Below are 6,517 nucleotides of genomic sequence, written 5' to 3' on the forward strand. Positions count from 1 at the left end.
GGGGTGTACCAGGTGCATACAATTGGGATTGAATCCCAACTTCTGATAAGTAATTCCTAAACTCTCCAAATAGGTACTCGCCACCACGGTCAGACCGTAGTGTCTTGATGCTTTTACCAAGACATTTCTCCACATCAGCTCTATATTCTTTGAACTTGTCAATGCATTCAGATTTACGGCGCATCAAGTAAATGTATTCGTATCTTGAATAATCGTCTATAAAAGAGACGAAGTATTCATAACCACCTCTTGCCTGGATAGACATAGGACCACACAAATCAAAATGAACCAGTTCTAATGCATCTTTAGCTCTATACCCCTTGGCCTTAAAAGTTCTCTTGGTCATTTTTCCTTCCAAGCAGGATTCACATGTTGGAAAGTTTTCCAACTCTAATGAACCCAAGAATCCATCGGCTACAAGCCTTTGAATCCTACTTAAGTTAATATGCCCAAGCCTTAGATGCCAAAGATACATTTGGTTCATTTCCGAAGGTTCTTTTCTCTTATTAGAGTTAGAAGATGTGTTATTAATTTCCATATTTTGCTTTGTGGGAGAAATTGGATTTAAAGTGTATAAATTGCCAACCAATGCACCATAATAGATAATCATCTTATTTCTCTTTATAACGACATTGTTACTAAAAGAAACTGAATATCCATCCAAATACAGTTTAGAAACTGAAATTAAATTCTTTCTAAAACTGGGTACATAAAGACAATTTCTTAAAATCAAATTTCTATTCCTATCAAAAGATAAGTAGATGTCTCCCACTGCAAACAGCCGCCACCTTAGTAGCATTGCCCATGTAGACGGTTATCTCTCCATCAAATAGTCGTCGAGTTTCCTGGAACCCCTCCAAAGAATTGCAACATGATCAGTGGCTCCCGTATCTACACACCAGGTGCTGGTAGATAACACCGCTAAACATGTTTCAACTACTAAAATATGAGATATACCTTTATTGTTCTGATTCCTACGAGGACAGTCCGCTTTCCAATATCCAGACTACTTGCAGATGAAGCACTTGCCCTTCGGCTTCTTCATTCCAGCTTTCTGTCCTGTACCCTGAGATTTATTCACCTTCTTTGCTGAAAAGACCTGTTTCTTCTTCTTCTTGCCTTTCGACTTAGAAGTAGAACCATTTTCAGCATAGTGAATCTAAGAACTGTGTCGAAATATTCCTTCTGCTGTCTGTAGTTCTGTCAGAAGTTCCGCCAACGTATACTCTCTTTTGTTCATGTTATAGTTCAGGTGGAACTGCTCAAAACTTCTAGGTAGCGTTTGGAGAATTATATCGACCTGGGTTTCCCCATCGATTTCTCCTCCAAGGACTTGTATTTCATTTAGATAAGCCATCATTTTGAGGATATGATCCCTTACGGGTGTCCCCTCAGACATGGTGGCTGTCATTAGCTTTCTCATTGCCTCTTGCCTAGCAGTCCGACTCTGGTGCCCAAAGAGTTTTTTGAGATTGTTCATTATATCATAAGCTGTTGGTAAATCTTGATGTTGTTGTTGCAATACATTTGACATTGATGTCAAAATATAACACTGCGCCATCTCATCAGCTTTTACCTATTTCTTTTGATACTCAATCTCCTATGGGGTAGAGTCACCGTCAGGTGCATCAGGGCAAGCCTCAGTCAGTACAAACTTATAGCTCTTCGCAGTAAGAACAATGCCTAGGTTTCTTTTCCAATCAATATAGTTGGGACCAGTAAGTTTGTTCTCTTTCAATATAATGGCCAGTGGGTTGAAAGTCATCCTAAGAATCACAAAATAAACTTTGGTCAAGGCTCTAAATTTAAAATAATATTGATTGCTCAAACAATACTATTTTAAATTAACCAACACCTCAAATTACCGTGAATATTGCATGCCACGTTAGTGTGGACGTATACAAATTCAACATTTGTAAGAGGAGGGAGTGACCCATTAATTTTATTTTCTTGTCATCCTAACTTTATGACAAATAAAATTAATAGTTGGCTTCACTTTGGTCACACAAAACAATAGCAGTGACTTCGTTGGGGAAGATACTATTGAATGCGTCTAAGTGTATACCATTACTTGATACTAAGTCCATTAAATAGGATTGTGCCCCTTCAGTTGGAGAAGATCACACGCTCCTAAATAATTTCCTATAACCATCCATAAAAGGAAGTTTGATCTAGTGATCCGCAACAAACCCATCCGTTGTGGAGGGAGGCACTCAGAGCCAATACGCAAGCTTGTTGCATCACTTACAAACCAGTAATGGAGACCATGGGATTTATTAAAATCCCTCTCCCACTTAGTTATTTAAAAATGAGGATTTTAACCTATGCTAGCATACATCAAATGCATACACACACATCACAGTAAATAAAAGAAATAAATATGGAAATTATTTTCCAACTATTATGGCCTTTTTTCAGTTACTGTCCTCCATATGCTCCAACCCTAGCTGCTGCCATCTTTAGCCACCGCCATCAGGACGAGTTGTCACATCCATCTTGCTTCTTATTCCGCTGCGCCTCTGGTGCTCCAAAAGTACCACGCCTCGCAAGAATCCGATCCGCAACAAAAATAGAATTTTACATATATCGATCCTATATTCCACGAGGGAATGTACATGTATTCTAGATCGAACAAAAATAAAATTCTAAAAATAATACAGCTCCTGCTTTATTTTATACATACAATCATGCACACACAAAATATTGCCCTTGACATGTCCAAGGGTCCAATCACACACAACATCAATAAGCCATAATAGTTGGAGCCTGCAACCAAAGAGTTAGCACATCCTACTATTTTCGTACCTAAATTATGTATGACATGTGCATAACCTATTTGAATTCTAAAAATACATAGAGGCAAACCCTAGCTCTGATACCAATTGTTGGTTAGTCCTAGGAAAACGTACCGGTTCCACTATACAAAAATTTTTGTACAAGTATCGAACCTTTCCTTAAATAATCTATTGTGTTCTTTAGAAATTAAATTAGGAATCGCAGATGGAACTTAATATCACTGATTCCAAATTTAACTTATCTATTCTTAATGGTTTAGATTTGAATCGCTAGCGGAACTTAACACTATTAATTCAAATCTACCTAAGTTATTAATTCCATAAATACTAATTTCCAAAATTGACTTCCAGGACTGCATGGCGAGGCACATGACCTTCTTCGATATGGGAGCAACCACCACCGCCTAGGCAAAGTCTTTTAAGGAAAATTAATATTTATTTCCTTAAATAACTCTAGGTTAACAAAAAAGAACAATCAAATCACAAATTCAAAAAAGAATAAAACACAAACTCGAAAAAACTATTTCGAAAAACTAGATCTAATTGCCTATTGTATTTAGAATTCTTACAAAGAAAATAACTAGTATGATGTAGAAGAAAAATACTAGTTATACCTTCTCTTTGTAAGCAAATAACCTCGAGATCTTCTGTCGTATTCCTCACCTCGCCTTGGACGTCGTGTGGGCAATGATCCTCCAAGATGAACACCACCCAAAAGACTCCTTCCTCTTCCTCTAGAATTCGGCCACCACCACCACCAAGGAGAAGAGAGTAAAGGGAAAGGGAGAAGGGAGAGGGCCGGCCACCAAGAGATCTCCAAGCAAGAGAATAAGAGTTGTATCTCATGAAGCCCCCTCACCCCTTCTTTTATATTACTTGCCCAAGGCAAATAAGGAAAAACCTTTTACAAAAAATAAAATCATCCAAGAGTTTTTCCTTTTCCCTTTTTATTTTTCCTTTCCTTTCCTCTTGATTGAATCAATCACCAATCAATGGTTGTGATTAATCCTATATGGTTTAGGATTAAGTTTGGCTGGCCCCTTGCTTGGGCACCAAGCAAGGTGGCTAGCCACCATATTTAGGAAAGGAATAATAATAATTTCTTTTATAAAATTTTACAAGAGAAAAAACTCTTATAAAATTTTACAAGCTCTCTTTCCTAAAGTAGTAGTTAAAAAAGGAAAGTTTCTAAAAATTAAAACCATGTTTTAAATTTAAAAACTCTCTTATAAAATTTCCTTTTTTAACATGATGATAGAAAATTTTAATTTTAAAACTTATCTCCCTTTTTTCTTAAACCATGAGGATGGTTTAAAAAGGAAAGTTTTAAAACTTTTAAAACTCTCTATTAAAACATGTTGCCTAATTCAAATAAAGAAAGTTTTAAAAATTAAAATCTCTCTTTTGAAACTTATAGTTTTCTACAAAGAGAAAATTTTAAAAATTCAAAACACTCCTCCTATTTGAATTAATCTTGGCCGACCCTTACAAGCTTGGTCACCAAGCAATAGGGCCGACCCCTATAAGAGGATGTGGCCGGCCATTGCTTGGTCACCAAGCAATGGTCCGACCCCCTTCTTGGACACCAAGAAGAGCCTTACATTTGGATGGACTTGAGGCTATAATGAGGCTACGACAGGGACCTAGAGAAGAAATTGGTTTTGGCCTTCCGATGAGCTTGAGTATCCCGTACTCGCCACGAACACACAACTCATGTTCATCGATAACAACTCATTCCACTAGAGAGTTATTACCGCACTACCGCACCAATCCCAAATTACATTATGGGCTCCTTCTTATCATGAGTGTGTTTGTAACACCCGAAAAATCTCAAAACTATTTTAGAAATATTCTATGATTTTTCTGGAATTTTAGGATATTTTTACAGAATTTTAGAGTAACGGAAGTAGCAAAAATAAATAGGACCGTAAAGTAGCCTATGCGGGAATTGATCCCGAGACCTATTGGGTCCTATGACTTATGGAGAACCATAGTAACCAAGTGAACCCAGCAGGGCCGTGCTGAAAGGAAAAGGGATCAATTATATTTATATTTCAGTTGGGCCGAAATTACCACTTAATATAAATAGGAAATAATTAAGTGAAGGGTTATTTTGGATCGTGATTTCTCCTCTCCTCAAACCCTCACCGTCGACTCCCCTTCTCCTCTCCTTCTCTCGGCGCCAACCACAAGGAAGGCTAGGGTTCCGCTCCAAGGGCGCTTTCCGCCGACGACTTCGACACGAGGATGCTCCCCTCCGCGAGAGGAACGCATAGACGCGAGAAGATCGTCGAAAGGATCGTCTCCTCCGGAAATCTAGCGATTAGAATCGTAAGAAAATCCAAACAGGAGGTAAAAAAATCCCTCACCTGCAGTATAAGTAGCTTCCGTTTGGTTTTCTATGCATTAGTTTAGTCATATGCAGTTTTTTCGACACATAGGGTGTATTTAACCCTCCTCGCAGGTTTAGGGATTTAGTGAGTACCTTTAGATGGGCTGGGCATGTCTTTCCCCCTTCAGTTGGAGGTTTTAGATGTTGTCGGGTGCCTAGAGGTAATCTCCCTAATAGAGGGGAGAGTTTAAACACACTAGATGTTCGATTAAATGATTAGCTCAGTAAAATGCAACTTAGGCCTTTTTAATAGCTCAGTAAATGCAATAGAATAATTTAAAATAGCTTAGTTAGACTTTCGTGGGACTACGGTCCAATGGGTGGGCTCCCACAGTCGCCTCTAGGTTCAGACAACTTAGCACTAGGTTCAGATAACCTAGTAATAGCAAGATAAGTAAATTCAGCTATATCGGTATTTTATTTTCAGTGGCACTATACTGGACCAGATGTCCATTGGGTTGGGCTCCCACAGTCGTCCCTAGGTTCAGATAACCTAGTAAACCCTGCTAAATTCGGGACTTGCAAACCCGGGTCTAGTTAGGGATGCACGCACAGCAAGTACAGTTGTCGGGCCCAAGCAGCAACATGATTACTATTTTCACTTATTATGATAATATCTTTCAAACTAGTAATCTAATTATGTGATTATAGTTTAAGATCAGCACTAGCTCAGTTTTAGCTCAGTTTCAATTTCAGTTTCAACCTAGTTTTCCAAGTTGATACTATGAGATAACTCCATGCTTAGATTTATTATGTATGCCATGTTTTAGCAAATTCAGTTCATGTTATTAAATAGCATTCTTTAAAAGCATGTTTTGCATCGTTGCATGTTTTTGTGAGGTAGATGGTTTCTTACTAAGCTTTAAGCTTACAGATACTTTTTCCTTATACTGCAGATAAAGGTAAAGGGAAAATGGATTAACAGAGGAAGCTGAAGGTCAATGCAGTGATGGTGTGTGTGGCTGGAACCTGGAATGAAGATCCTTAGGGAGTTTAACAAATTAAGAACTTAGTTCTTTTCTTAAGACACTTTAATGCATTTCTAGTCGTTTAAATGCTATGAATTAATGAACCTTGCACTATGTCATGTTAGAATGCTAGTTAGTAGATATTAGAATGTTTTCCATGCATTGTATAATTGTTGTGTGAGATTTTGGCACGAACTAGTGCTGAAATCAGAGTTTCAGTGCGAAATCAGAAACTCCGATCGATCCATGGATCGATCGGGGGTCCTCGATCGATCCATGGATCAATTGAGGGCTGATGCCGCGAACAGAAGGCTTCTGGATCGATCAGCCGATTAATCCAGTCACATTCTGTCGTGAACAGA

Source organism: Zingiber officinale, chromosome 7A (assembly GCF_018446385.1).
Source record: "Zingiber officinale cultivar Zhangliang chromosome 7A, Zo_v1.1, whole genome shotgun sequence".
Lineage (NCBI taxonomy): Eukaryota > Viridiplantae > Streptophyta > Magnoliopsida > Zingiberales > Zingiberaceae > Zingiber > Zingiber officinale.